This window comes from Tursiops truncatus, chromosome 8 (assembly GCF_011762595.2).
Source record: "Tursiops truncatus isolate mTurTru1 chromosome 8, mTurTru1.mat.Y, whole genome shotgun sequence".
Taxonomy (NCBI): domain Eukaryota; kingdom Metazoa; phylum Chordata; class Mammalia; order Artiodactyla; family Delphinidae; genus Tursiops; species Tursiops truncatus.
The window spans coordinates 59,803,091-59,818,456 of NC_047041.1; the positions used below are offsets into that span (position 1 = coordinate 59,803,091).

The following is a 15,366-nucleotide window of genomic DNA, read 5'->3' on the forward strand; positions in this document are numbered from 1 at the left end:
TTTTTTTTGGCCTTCTTGACATAGGCAGATCTGAACTTGGGAAAGGATTATATCATAACATTGGTTTAGGCTTTCAGAGTTGATACTCATTGTTCATCTCTTAAACAAAGTACTTTCAAACTTCTTGTCCACTCCCCTGGCAACTCAGCTTTTCATCTTAGATTTGATCCAAAGGGAATGAAGCTGATGCAGAACTTGCCATTCCCTTCCTAAGGGAGCCAACAAGGATGTAGGGCTTTTAACTCTAACAAAGTTGAAGAATGAGGGTGTGGATAATCTGGAGCAGATCTGAAATGGGGTTATAGAAGAGGATGCAATTGTCAGTGTCAGACTTCATTATGGAATCTGTCAAGCAAGGGGGTCTCTTGGAGAAAAGGACATTCCCGAGAGGGGTTACAAGAAGAGTTAGTGCTGAGGTGGGTGGTACCATATCACATGATCAACACATTTATTTATTCACTTGTTCAATAAAACTTTATGAAAAAATTAAAAATGCCTTTTTCATATGTTTTTTTCCCTAGATTTTCCTCTTTGTTAATTCATAATTTGCCTAGAAAAACCCTATATATTTTTTCAAGATGAAATAAAAACATTCTCCCCTTTGTAGAGGTTTGTCCGATCTTCCCAGGACAGTTCTGGCAAGAACGGATTTGCAGTCCCTAGTAATCTCTTGCACTGAACTTTATTATGGTATGTATAAGTCTACAGTCTAATTGTGTATTTACATGCCTTTATCCTGGCACAAGACTGTGAGTTTCTATAAAGAAATGACCATATTTAACATATTTCTCAGTCTTTAATCCACAGCACTGCTTCTAGTACAAAGTAAATGGTGAACATCCATTTGTATGTTCGTGAAGAAGCCTGATGGTCTTCCCGCTGTATTAGCATAGACTAGGAATTTTCAGTGTTTGCTGAGGGTAGCAGGTTCCTATGAGGCTATAGAAAGTGTCTTTTATGGTACCCAGACCCTGCGATATTTCATAATTACATCAGCCTTGGTATTTCCCCCTCAGGACCCTGAGCATGGCCTCCCTGATGGGCTTGGACTTGACATTGTAGATGATGGGGTTGAGCACAGGGGGCACCAGCAGGTACACATAGGCAACAAAGGCATGTACAATGGGGAGCATGTGCCTCCCAAAATGGTGGATCATGGACATGGTGATACCTGGAATAAAGAAGACAAAGACAGCCAGGATATGGGAGACACAGGTGTTGAGGGCCCGATGAGCTCCCTGGGAGAGGCCAGCCCTAGGACCATGGGCAGGATGAGAGTGTAGGACAGGACAATGAGCAGGGAATCTATGCCCCCAGGGGACAGTACCACATAGAACCCATAGAGGATGTTTATGGTGATGTGAGCACAGGCTCTTCTCATCACGTCAGGATGGAAACAGAATGAATGGGATAAGAGGGTCTTATTAGGGCAGAAGTTCAGACATTTAAGTAGGAATGGCCCTGGGAAGAGAGACAGGGTAGCACAGGCCACAATGGCCAGCCCCATCCTGATGATGACATTGTTTGTGAGGACAGCTGCATAGCGCAGGGGGTTGGAGATGGCCACAAAGTGGTCAAATGACATGGCCAGGAGCACTGAGAACTCCACCATGGAGAAAGAGTGGAGGAAGAACATTTGGACCAAGCAGGCATTGAAGCCAATGAGCTAATGGTCAAACGAGAACACAGCCAGGGTGGTGGGCATTGTGGACAAGATGAGGCCCACAACGGTGACCACCAGTATGGACAGGAAGTAGTACATGGGCTGGTACAGGCTGGGGGTCCTCCTCACAGCCAAGAGGATCAGGAAGTTTCCAGTGAGGGCTGGGCTGCTGTGTACATGGAGGAGAAGGGGATGGAGATCCAGCCATGAACAACCTCCAGCCCTGGAATGCCAATCATCAGGAAAGCAGGTGGCTGGAAGAAGGAGATGTTGCCAAAGGACCAGGAAGGGAGCATCCTTGTGGGATAGAAGAGGTCTCCAGAAAGATGTGATCTCTTCAATCTGGGCAGACACTTAGAGGATCCAGGATGATAGGAAAGAAAAATCTAGTATTGAGTCCCAATTCTAAAAATCAATTCTATAACTGGTTATACTATTCATCAGTATGTATAAAACCTAATAATGATAACAATTTAAATCTTCACTGACTCCCTATTATATTATATTTCATATACTATGCTAATGCATTTACCTAGATTCTCTCACTTTATTATAAAAATCATAAATTTCTTTTTAAGGCTGTTCCCTCTCAGCCACAGTACTGGGCCCTAAGAGTCATGTCACTATTACATAATCTTATCTATCCTGCAAAAGTTCATCATCCTTAACATTGAGCTCTGGTATGAGCTGATGAAATGAAATTTCTCTGCAGGAAACAGTGATTAGAGTTCAGAGAAACTGGTCATTGTCTACTTGTTGGCCAGATTGAGGATGTGTTATTTCCATGTGCATAGGGAGAAAAGGAGAATACCTGTTTGGAGAGAGATAAGGATCATTGAATCAGATATGCAGAAAGAGGCAAAGATGAGAGTTCCTGTAGTCCCATAGAGAGAGTGTCTGAAAGAGTGAGAAGCTGCTTTTTTTCCCCCATGGAGATGGCTTTGCACTTCCTGAAACCAAGTCTTCCTAAGGTCACATGTTTTTCTTGCTCTTGACTTTTGTATGATACATTTTTGAGTATAATAAATTGATTTGCACTTAAGCATTTTTGACTGAATTTCTCCATCTCAGAATCAACAGAGACTTTGGACAAGGCCGTCTTCCCCCTCCTATTATACAGATGAGGAAACTGAGACTCAACTCTAGTGGCTGACTTCTGAATGAACGGCTCATATATTGTAGTCCTGGATATTGAACCTGAGTCTCTCTCATTCCAAATCCAATATTCTTTTGTGACCTCCTCTTTAAATGAGACAAAGTATGTGAAAAATTGTCTTCAATGCAAAGCACCACAGACATGATTTTTGTTGTTATTGTCTAACATGTTGTATATCTCTAAATCTTTCACTGTATATTATTCCTTTAATCTTCACGATTATCCTGTGATGTAGACCCCGAAGGGATTACTATCCCTGCTTTAGGGATGATGTAACTGAGGCTCAGGGAAGAGACTGGTTTATGTTACTCCCTTGCTTAACACCCTTCAATCATTCCCCAGTGCACTCTGATAAAATGCTTGTGATATGATGACATATGATGATATTGACCCATCATTTTTTTAAAAAAAATTTTATTGGAGTATAGTTGATTTACAATGTTGTGTTAGTTTCAGGTGTACAGCAAAGTGAATCAGTTATACATATACATATGTCCACTCTTTTTTTTTTTTTTGGATTCTTTTCGCATATAAGCTATTACAGAGTATTGAGTAGAGTTCCCTGTGCTATTAGGGTTCTTATTAGTTATCTATTTTATATACAGTAGTGTGTATATGTCAGTGCCAATCTCCCAGTTTATCCCTCCCAACCCCTATCATCTTGTATCTGCCTAACTCTCCACCCTTATCACATAACGGACTAACGCTTGCTCAGTATTCTTTAATGACACTGACCTTATTTCAGTTTATTAAAAAAGCCAAGTTACTTCTTCACTTTGAGGCTTTCCTGTTCATCCAATATCCCTCTCTTTGCTTTTCTCATGGCTGGCTCCTCAGTCTTTAGATCTTAAATATCATTTTCCTAGAGACCATTTGGGATGACTCTCACTAAGTAGGTGCCCAGAGCCCATTATCCTTACCCCACACGTTCTTAATTTCCTTTATACCATTCTACACATTTTATAATTTTATGATTGCTTCTTTCCTTGAAATCTTTTGTTCTCTCTTGCTAGACTGTATGAGCCATGAATAAAGCAGCCATATGGTTTTATTTGCTGACACATAGCTCTTGCATAGTGCAGTGCCTGGCACAGAGCAGATTCTCAAATATTTGCTTGTTTGAGTAAATAAATGACAGAATCAATAATCAAATGTACAAACTCATGAAAGAGAGGAAATAAAAGAAAATTTCTGTTTCCTTATCCTCCAGATACTAGGATCAGTGGTTGATTTTGAAGAAGAGTGTGGTTGAGGTCTTTCCAGACAATAATGCATCATAGAATCAGAAACACATTTGATTTATGGATGACTGGGCATAGAAGAAATTTCCAATGAAGTGTTTGGTTAAATGTCTGAAAAAATGAATTCATAACAGGTCAACAATGAATCTCAGGTATTTGGGTCTATCCATACTCTGCTTTGAGAAGTGTGATGGGGGCTCTCACAGACACTATGTGTACTTACAATCTTACCATTGGATGATCTGCATAGAATTAAAGATAATGGATGTCTTTTCATCAACTCATTCTATCTGCCCAATATGCCTTACATCTGTGCTCTCCTTCCCATTTTTCAGCCCCTAATTCAATTGCTCATAATCTCATCATTTCTCTTATGGTTTTCTTAGGGTGGCTGCTTGGCTGGTATCATTTCTCTCCACCACTCCCCTCCTCTTGCAGATTTCTTGAACTGCTTTAATCAGCTCAATTTTCCTAAGGCACCATGTTGAAATTGGCATATCCCTGCTCCACTGAACTTCTTAATCATTCTCTAGGCCAGTCCATCAGTGCATTCAGCTGGAGCTCTGTACTGTCACTTGGATGTATATTCCTTCAAGGCTCTAGCATCTCTGGGGCAACTGCAAGGGCAGAGACCCTTGGTTTTCTTTCCATGGTTTGTAATTTCTGGAGTAAAACTATCATACAGCATGAAACAGATATGATGCATTTCAACTTATTTTAATGTAGAGAATTAGAGAAGAGATTTCTGGACCAAGCTATGCCACTATATCATTGAGTTGTGCTGGTTATATAAGACACATATTAGAAAGTAGTCAAGTTTTGATGAACAATGAATTCCCTCAACTCTGAAACAACATCGTGAGACAGATGTTTCTCCATGTATATCAGTGAAGACACTGAGGCTTGGAGAAGTCAAGTGTCTAGTGGGGAGAGAGCGTAGAATGATCTAATCTTGGTTCTGTTTGCCACAAAATACCTTGTTCTTCCAAATCTGTTTGTCACAGATTGCACCCTGGTGCCAGGCTTACTAAAAATTTGTCACTTTCTCCTTATGGTGCTCAATTTCCTCACCTGTAAAAGGGAACTGGACTAGATTATCCATCTTTCTAATTCTGGCATTCTATGATTGCAAGATCCAGTGGTCCTAAAATAGAGTTATTTTTTAATTTCCCACCTCTTTACTTTATTCTGTTTTTTTCCCCTCCTCTAAATACCCTTCCCCTAAGGTTTTCTTGCTCCTAACGTTTTGTTTTTGCTAAACAACCCTCCCCCACGCCCAACCATTTCTTTCTTCCCTGCTGTTTGTTCATTCATGTCTCTTAGAGACCCCATTCAATCATTCCGTCACTTACATGGTAATTTCTGCTTTCTCTCTCCTCTCAGCTAGCTTGAGCCTCCCAAGAACAGTAATTCTGATGCTGAATGGTATATCTTGGGAATTTGGTTGTTTTGATGAATGAATGAATGAAAATTTTACTAGAGAGATTTGCAGACTATGCTTGTGTGTTGCCAAGCATGAACATTTCTCTTTTTCTAGAATGGCAGCCCAGAAAAGATTTTGCATCCTCAACCATTACCAATTCAGATCATCAATATAGGTGTCATTCTTAGAAATAAAGTCTGGGACTCTGAGCCCTTCTCTGAGCTAATCAGAAGCCTCAGCAAGAGATTCTCCTTGATCTCTCCCTCATGCAGAATATGAAACTACCATTGAGGATACTCAATACCCTCTGTGTCCATATTTCTCTGCTACCTCTGCCTTCTGTCATTTATTTCTATTTGACTCTTGTTTTGGAGGAGGAGAGGAGGAGGTAAAAGAGGTGCCCTCCAGGACTCTGGGCATAGAGAAGGGTCTGAGTCTCAGTCCTGGCTACTCACCCTGGCTGCTTCCCCAGGCTGTTTTGTTGTACCATATCCTATAGAAGCCCAGGAAGACCCTGCAGCCAAGACACTCCCCTTTTATGCTGCTGCAGGGAAATGCAGCCCATCTCCAGGGACATCAAGCTTTGTGTCACAGAGAAATTACTCTCTGCTGAGCTTCACCCCTGGGATGGGAACATGTGATGAGAGGGTAAGGAAGATGGAGGAGGCTGAAGGGAGCTCTCAGGAGAAAGGAAAACCCAGGGAGATTAGAGACATGAGCCATCAGAACTCTCGGGAATGTAGAGACTCTGGTTATCTAGCCCAGCCCTCTCTAAGACATGCTTTCAAAAGGTTCACTGACATGCTTCAGTGATCCATCTGTACTGTTTACCTCATTTTTAAAAAGAGTATCTTTCTATTTTCTGGAAAGAGGCAGAGTTAGCCAACATGGAGGTAAGACTACTTGTGACTAATAACTAGATGGAACACTCAGTAGGTCATGAGAAAAGAAGTAATGCCTATGTCACAGAAGGAAAGATGCTTTTCACCAAAAGGGCTTTTAAGAACTGAAGGAACATGATGTTTGGACATGGATATTGAGATAACTAACCAAGGTTTTGGAAACCAGGAAGTGGTAAGTACTCTGAATACCCTCGTAAGACATATACACATCACAGAGTGGGAGATAAAGTCCTCAAACATTAGGCCGCCTGACACATCAGTGAAGTTCTTATAGGTTTAGTGTTCTGTGTCCTGTCAGCATACCTTCTCCAAGGCAAAAGGCATGTTATTGCACCTTGTCCTTCCTGCTGTCAGCAAAGAGGCACAGCACCTGTTAGTCTTCCTTGGATTTTAGAGAGAGCACATATACCCTTAGGAATAATTCAACAGGTGTGTAGCAGGCTGTCAGTTTTGAGAGGGCCTAGAACAAGAGAGGGCTTTGCAGCAAGTGATGCAAAAATCTATGTCACTTGGGCCATATAACTTGGTAAAACCATGATGCCTGTTGTATCTGTGGTAAATAAATATGTGTGAAGTCTCCATAAAGCCCTAATAGGAGAGGTGCAGCACAGACTCCTAGGTTTCTGGAGCAAGGCCATGCTGTCTCCAGCAGAGTCCTCTCTGTTCAAAAGACAGGTATAGGAATGTTACTGGACCCTAATAGGAATTAAGCACTTGATCATGGGACATCAAGTGACTATGTGACTAAAATTGCCTATTTTAAATGGCTATTGTCAGGCCTACTCATGTTGTAAGGGTGAGTACGGACAGTACTATGAATTATACTGGTACAAGTTTAGCAGGCACAAGTGAGTTACATAAACAGGTGGCCTAGACTTCCTGTCACCTGTCTCTTTTGCATCAATGCCTCTTCCTCAGCTGTACCTACAGTCTCATGGGGATTTCCCTATGTCTAACTGATGGAGGAGGAAGTAAGCTGGGCCTGATTCATGGTTGGAGTTGCTTAATATGTAGGTAGAAGTAAAACAAATAGTGCTGCCTCACTACAGTTTTATTCAGAGGTGGTCCTGTAGAATAGTGAGGAGTCCTGAAAGAAGAAATATTGGAAGATTGAAAACAAAAAAGTCTGGGGAAGATATGTGAATGGCTATATGAGAATGTAACTAAAATGTGCAAATCTATGTCTCACATTAATGCTCACCAGAGAGTCTCCATCCTAAAGGAAGCGCTGAACAACCAGGTAAACAGGATGACAGGATGACACATCCATGCCCAACAAGCTTCTGTCCCTCCTCACCCCAGTGCCTGCATGATGGGCCCTTATACTGAGTGACCAGGGTGACAGAGATGGAGGTAAGCAACAGTCCAATGAAATAAACTCCCTTTCCCCAAGGCAAATCTAGTTACTGCCACTGATGAATGTCTGACTTGTTAACATTAGAGACCAACACAAATAAATTGCTTATAAAGGTGGCGCCTTCCTTAAGGAAAAGGTCTGGGTTGCTTGCTGTTGGGTAAGAAGTCTGACCATGAAAGGGTAGAATCTAGAATGGGTGGTAAAAGAGGGAAATTATGAATATTAATTTTACCTTGGGACCAGTCAGAGTAATGGGACCTCTAGATTGTTCCTCTATACGTTTAGTTATAAATCTTTTTCTTTTCCTTCTCTTTCTGAAATTGCCACCACCGTGAAGGATGAGTGATGGATGCAGTTAACTTAGTGTAAACCTGTGATCCGAGTGATGCCAGGTGAAGAGTGTGGTGTACACCGAGCACCCCTCCCATAACCCTCAGCACTCACTTTTCTATCCCGACAGCATCCTCCTGCATCCCAATTATAAGTCCCCACCTGGAGGGTTTCTTTCCATCACACAGGGGCAGACATGAAGTGCTAGGAAGCAGCTCTCAGCCAATGACAAACGGGAGGGTAAATATCTCACCTTCCTGGCTCCACAGTGGTGATAACTCTGAAGCATATTCTACACTGTGTTTCCAAATTACTCCTTGCGTTTTCACCCCTTTTATTCACACAGGTAACACGTTCAATCACTCACCCTTACTGGTTTGCTTACTTCTCTCTCTCTCTATTTTAACAATACTTCCTGGAAAAACCTCTTGAATAGACTACTTGTAATTAAGTCTTGTCTCAAAATTTGCTTCTGGGAGAAATCAACCTAAGAGTCTTACATAGAGTCCTAAGAGTTTTAGACTTTAGGAAGAGGGCATTTTCCAAACTGTGTACCATTTAACTTCTCAATTTTCCTCTTCTTATATCCACCTTGATTTCCTCTGTCTAAGAGTAGTCCCCCAAACTTTGACCAATGGTCACGGGGATATTTTCTTTAAATTTCATCACAAACTATAAAAAATAGGGGAAGAAATGAAACTTTAGGAACTATATTTGCTTAAAGAAATGTACTTTATTTTGGATTTCAAGAACCTTGTTATTTCTTTTCCTCATTTTATTATCTTATCCCTCTTGTAGTGGAATGAAGGAAGTATTATTATCCCTATATTTCAAATGCAGAAACTAATACTCTGACTTGAGAAAGTGTTTTTCAAAAGAACACAGGGAAGAAAATAATATCAAGGTCAGTACTAGAATCTAAGTCTTCTGATGTCTAGTCTAATAGTCTTTCCATCGGTTCACAGCCTATTTCAACTTAATAAAAAACTCTAAAGTTTCAGCAGACCTAGAATACTGAGTTCTCTTCTGGGTGTGGTTCTGCCCTTTTAGTCTTTGGAAAATTCACTCTGGCAAATCATCACCAAGCACAAATTCTCTGCTGGGCCTTTACTTCTAGGAGACAAATAAGAAAAAGAAAAAGTCCTTGATATGGGAGTCACTGTAATTTCATTATCACTAGAATATAAAGTAGAAGATAGTAAGTGCTGTATAAACATACAAAGATTCCTTTAAGATCTCACTTCAAAATCCCATTTGCTCTTTATAGTGGAGCATGACCCACTGGAAGCAGCACCATACTTGTACCCAGGAAGAGACCCAACTCCCTTTGCATATACTATATTTTTAAAAGTTCTGCTTGCTTGAGCCCTGCCTTCTACTCCAGCCTCATCTTTTGCCACTTCTCTTCTCTAATCACACTAAACCATTTGTTCTTCTAAGAAAGCAAACTTGCTGTTTCCTCCATTTGCAGTATCCTCTCCTACTCTTTCTCCACTTGCCCCAAACTACTCCGTATTCCCGCATCTGCATAATATACTCTATTTTTCAAAGGATCTAGCCCAGACAGAGCCTCCAGAAAACGCATAAACCAGACAGTTCTACTGGGTTTTTTTTTCTTACACATCCCTGTGCTTACCCTGCATCAATAACTTATTACTTGTTATCATAGTTGCCTACTTATTTTCTCTTTACTCAAATAGGCAATGAGGTTCTCAAAGGCAAAAATTTGAGTCTGGTTCATTTCTGAGGTCTCAGAAATTAGCCAGAGATCAAACATTGGTTCTGATGAATAAATGAGTGATTAATACAATAATAACAAGAGAAAACTTTTATTGGTATTTACTATATGTTGTACATTACATTCCACACCTTGATCCTTATAACAACATTATAAGATAGACACTATAATATTCCCATTGTAGAGAAAGCCAAAGCACACTGAGGTAAATAACTTGTTCCTCTGCTTACCCAGAATTCTGCACAAACCTTTAACAATGAGCTTATTACACTGTATTAAACACTTTCTTATTTGGGCTTTTTTTTTTTTTTTTTTTTTTTTGCTGCATTGGGTCTTTGTTGCTGCCCGTAGGCTTTCTCTAGTTGTGGTGAGCGGAGGCTACTCTTCGTTGCGGTGCATGGGCTTCTCATTGCGGCGGCTTCTCTTGTTGCAGAGCACAGGCTCTAGGCATGCAGGCTTCAGTAGCTGTGGCACATGGGCTCAGTATGGTGCCTTGCGGGCTCTAGAGCGCAGGCTCAGTAGTTGTGGTGCACAGGCTTATTTGCTTCGCTGCATGTGGGATCTTCCTGGACCAGGGATCGAACCCATGTCCCCTGTATTGGCAGGCGGATTCTTAACCACTGTGCCACCAGGGAAGTCCCCCTTGGGTATTTTTCATATATATTCAAAGGTGAGATATTTGAAGGGCAAGACCATTTATAAATCATTTCTGTGTTCCTGGTACTTAACATAGGACCTGAAAGAAGTTAGCATTGAGAAAATATATGTGAAATAAGTGAGAGACTAAATAAATGAAAGTCTCTCATAATTATCTATTATTTTTTTTCCCAGATGCCCAAAAGGAAACTATGGGTGGGACTTGATCTATCCAGAAGTTTATTTTTTTGGCTTACCAAACTCTTTTCAGGGTCCCAATCCTGCAGGCATCCTGCATCATCAACTCTGACATTTCCCCCTCAGGACCCTGAGCATGGCCTCCCTGATGGGCTTGGACTTGACATTGTAGATGATGGGGTTGAGCACAGGGGGCACCAGCAGGTACACATAGGCAACAAAGGCATGAACAATGGGGAGCATGTGCCTCCCAAAATGGTGGATCATGGACATGGTGATACCTGGAATAAAGAAGACAAAGATGGCCAGGATATGGGAGACACAGGTGTTGAGGGCCCGATGAGCTCCCTGGAAGAGGCCAGCCCCAGGACCGTGGGCAGGATGAGAGTGTAGGACAGGACAATGAGCAGGGAATCTATGCCCCCAGGGGACAGTACCACATAGAACCCATAGAGGATGTTTATGGTGATGTGAGCACAGGCTCTTCTCATCACGTCAGGATGGAAACAGAATGAATGGGATAAGAGGGTCTTATTAGGGCAGAAGTTCAGACATTTAAGTAGGAATGGCACTGGGAAGAGAGACAGGGTAGCACAGGCCAGCCCTATCCTGATGATGACATTGTTTGTGAGGACAGCTGCATAGCACAGGGGGTTGGAGATGGCCACAAAGCAGTCAAAAGATATGGCCAGGAGCACTGAGGACTCCACCACAGAGAAGTGGAGGAAGAACATCTGGCCCAGACAGGCATTGAAGCTGATGAGCCGATGGTCAAACCAGAGCCCAGCCAGCGTGGTGGGCATTGTGGACAAGGTGAGGCCCACACCGATGAGGGCCAGCATAGACAGGAAGTAGTACATGGGCTGGTACAGGCTGGGGGTCCTCCTCACAGCCAAGAGGATCAGGCAGTTTCCAGTGAGGGCCGCAGTGAACATGGGGGAGAAGGGGATGGAGATCCAGCCATGAATGGCCTCCAGCCCTGATGCCAATCATTCAGAAAGCAGATGGCTGGAAGAAGAAGATGTTGGCAAAGGACTGGGAAGGGAGCATCCTTGGGGCACAGATGAGTTCTTCAGAAAGAGGGGACCTCTTCAATCTGGGCAGAAAAATAAGACAAGACAAAAACATTGGGAAAACACCAGCTCTGATATTAGGTGACATGGGTTCACACACAACAGCAAATATGAAATGTGAAAGAGATTGAAAAATGTACTCCATCTAAAAGCAAACTAGAGAATAAGTATAATTTAAACCCACTGACTACAAAAGTAGCATTTCATACGTGAAATGCTGATCTCTTCACATATTGAAGAAAGCAGTGCTTTCTTTAAAAATGTGAGATGATCGTAAAGAATCTAATAAAAAATGATCTATTTTTAAACAAGAAGCAGTGGCCTCATGGAAATAAATTTCAAACATACTGTGGAAGCCTGAAGGGTTGACAGCATGGGCTTATTATAACTGTTTTTCTTGGATTTTCTTTTAAATCTCAATATAAAACAAAACAAGTAAATAAGCAAACAAAAAACTCTTTAAAAGTAGGTTAATAAAAGAATATAAGGGAAACAGCCTCACAAATATCTTTTAGCAGAGATGAAAAATCCACCAAAAATAGGTCAGAGAACTACAAGGGGCTTTAGTCTGAATCCTGCGGTCTACAGTTATGTCATATCTAGCCAACATAATCAACTCACTCTGAAAGTAGGACTGACCTCTCTTTTTTTCTTTATTTTAGGAGGGTGACAAGCATTGTCCCTCTGGAGCAGAGGATTGTGCATATTCTGGTAGAAGCCTTTTAAAGAAAATGCAGTGAAGTAAAGTTGCTGACAGTGTAGTTCTGGAGTCCTCCATCCCTTCTCTCTCAGACACTATTTCTAAGCAACATCAAAACCTGATGGAACTCATTCCATTCAAAAACAAATAAACAGAGAAGTTCCAACACAGAACTTGTGCAGACATATTTTGTAAACAATTATAAGGGATAAAACAAGTTAAAGATATGTAAAAATACTCTTTGAGATAAGGAATTATTCAAAAGAGAGAGGAAAATTCTTTATAAAATTTTTTGAAATAAAGAAATCATGAACCAAATTAATTTTTTTGATATTAGAGTATAAAATGGGTTGATAATAAATAAGGAAAATGAATACCAGATGCCGAGAGAACTTGACACTTCCCCTCATCTACTCTCTCTCTGCAGAGACTATGAGGGACAGCTCTCCCTGGAAATGTGGACTGGGATTCCACTTCTTCTCTGAGTTGTAAGCTTCCTGACCCTCAGGAAGGTAGCCTCCTTCAGCTCCTCTTTTCAAGATGGCACTACTGTCTCCTATTGTTCAAGACTGGTTATGTCTCTTTCTTCTGCCTGACTTCCAGACCTTTCCCACTGTTACCTCCACCTGGATGGTCGAGGATGAGGTGCTGGTGGCCACCCATCCTGGAAGTGGAGAAGAGGGTGTGTTGAGGGTCCAGGTTACTCAACCTGGCTGTTGTCCCCAGCTGTTCTGCCACTCCACATCCTGCAAGAGCCCAGGATGTCTTTGGGATGTTTAGCTGCAGTGCCTATCTCCAGGGAAGGCCAGGCTTGAGCCACAGAGGAGTCACTCCACTCAGGTCCCTGAGGAGTGAACAAGTTCAGGCTAGCTTTTGGAACCAGGAAGTGGTTGGAGGAACCGAACAATAAGGGGGAAAATGAGACAGACTCATAGATTCTACAATACCCCACCAAGTTTGAATGATCTTCAAAGACTATCTGCTTCAACAGTCCATTTGCATTTGAAATCCTTCCAAGACAATATTCCTGAAGACAGCCTCCTCTTAGCCAGGCCCCAGGACGAATCTGGCAGGAGTAGCCAGTTTTTGTAGAGGGTGGGGGCTATGGAGTGGTGTGTTGGGAGCCTAGTAGTGTTGGCCTAACCCAGGCAGAGGGAATCAGGGAAGCCTTCCTAGAGCAAGTGGGGAGAGGGCAGACTTCTGAAAGACCCACAGACCCTGTTCTAAACTGTCAGGTCTCATTCTGGGACAGACTCCAAGACTCTAGGCTTGTAGCTCCAGGCTGGAGCTAGCACAGACTCTGCTCACACTCCTATCCTGGGGCTGACCTGCTGAATCCAACAGGTTCAAAAAGGAGGGAACTTAGTGGAAAGTATATGAACTGCAGAGCCATTAAGAACTGGTTCAGTGCTTCCCTGGTGGCGCAGTGGTTAAGAATCCCCCTGCCAATGCAGGAGACACAGGTTCGAGCCCTGGTCCGGGAAGATCCCACATGCCACGGAGCAACTAAGCCCGTGCGCCACAACTACTAAGCCTGCGCTCGAGAGCCCGCGAGCCACAACTACTGAGTCCGTGTGCCTAGAGCCCATGCTCTACAACAAGAGAAGCCACCGCAATGAGAAGCCTGCGCACAGCAACGAAGACCCAACGCAGCCAGAAAGAAAGAAAGAACTGGTTCAATTTCTTCTCTGTTTCTTGCTCAGTTTCTCACCACATACAAGTTCTATGTCCCTTCTTTCTCACTTTCTTGAGAGCTCTACTCCAAAATAGCTCTGACCTCAGCTTTTTCCTATATCAATTTGGACTACACTCATTCACCTGGAGCTGCTTTCTATGAACACATTTGACTTTTCTCCTCTTTGATTTTGGCTGCACTCTCCCATCTGAACTGGGCCCAGTCTGTCTCCCTTTCTCCTCCAGAGGTGATCAGTAAACTTAGGAAAACTTACTTAACTTTGAAATCTTACATCCAAACAAAGTCATGGTCATTAACTTGAGCTGAGACTTTAGCAGTACTCCATAATTTTCCTTTCAGTTTTTAAATTGTCACCATTCTTCTCAAGCTATTTATCCAACCTGCCACCTTACTCTCCGTAGCTAATTTGTTACTGTTCCTAACTTCACAGTGAGAAACAAAGGCCATCAAGTGTGCCATCTCTAAGAGTCTTGCCCAGCCCATCTGCTCTCTTACCTGCTTCCACTCCTACAGCCACACCCTGCCAGAGAGACCATTCTAAAGCATGTGTGTTTCATGTCAACCCCATCTCCATCCTTTTAACCACTTCTTTGTTGGCTGCCCGCCACTTACAGCAAAAAATTCTGAATGCCATAGCAGAACCTGAGACACTTCAAGATTTTTTTAAAAATCCTTTTGAGCAGTTGTAGATTCATAAGCAGCTGTAAGACTTAATACAGAGATCCCATGTATCCTTCACTCAATTCCCCCAAAATTAATATCTTGCAAAACAATAGTACAATATCAAAATAAGGATATCGACATTGCTACAGTCATGATACTTAAAATTTCCATCATCACAAGGTTCCCTCATTTTTTCTTTTATGGCCATGCCCACTTCCCTCCGTCCCCATCCCCTTTTTAATCCCTAGCAATCACTAGTGTGTTCTTTATCTCTATAATTTTGTCAATGCAAGACTGTTATATAAATGAAGTGATACAGTATATAATCTGTATATAATCAGTATATAATACAGTATATAATCTGTATCAGCATAATTATCCGGAGATTTATCCAGCTTATTCCATGTATTAATAGTTCGTACCTTTTTTAAATTGAAGCATAATTGATTTACAATATTGTATTAGTTTCAGATGTCTGAAATAGTGATTCAATATTTTTATACATTACAAAATGATCACCATGATAAACCTAGTTACCATCTGTCACCATACAACGTTATTGCAGTATTACTGACTATATTCCCTATGCT

General features: G+C 41.8%; 1 long non-coding RNA gene and 2 pseudogenes across 1 annotated transcript; 1 reads left to right on the forward strand and 2 right to left on the reverse strand.

Annotated features, from left to right (window-relative positions):
• Window positions 1-992: 992 nt before the first annotated feature.
• LOC101316218 (olfactory receptor 51I2-like) lies at window positions 993-1,974 on the reverse strand (annotated as a pseudogene).
• Window positions 1,975-6,459: 4,485 nt separating this feature from the next.
• Window positions 6,460-12,578, forward strand: LOC141279259 (uncharacterized). The gene is made up of 3 exons (XR_012333230.1): window positions 6,460-6,557; window positions 7,590-7,738; window positions 12,380-12,578. It is a non-coding gene; the product is annotated as an uncharacterized lncRNA (long non-coding RNA).
• LOC101317385 (olfactory receptor 51I2-like) lies at window positions 9,936-11,709 on the reverse strand (annotated as a pseudogene).
• Window positions 12,579-15,366: the final 2,788 nt, after the last annotated feature.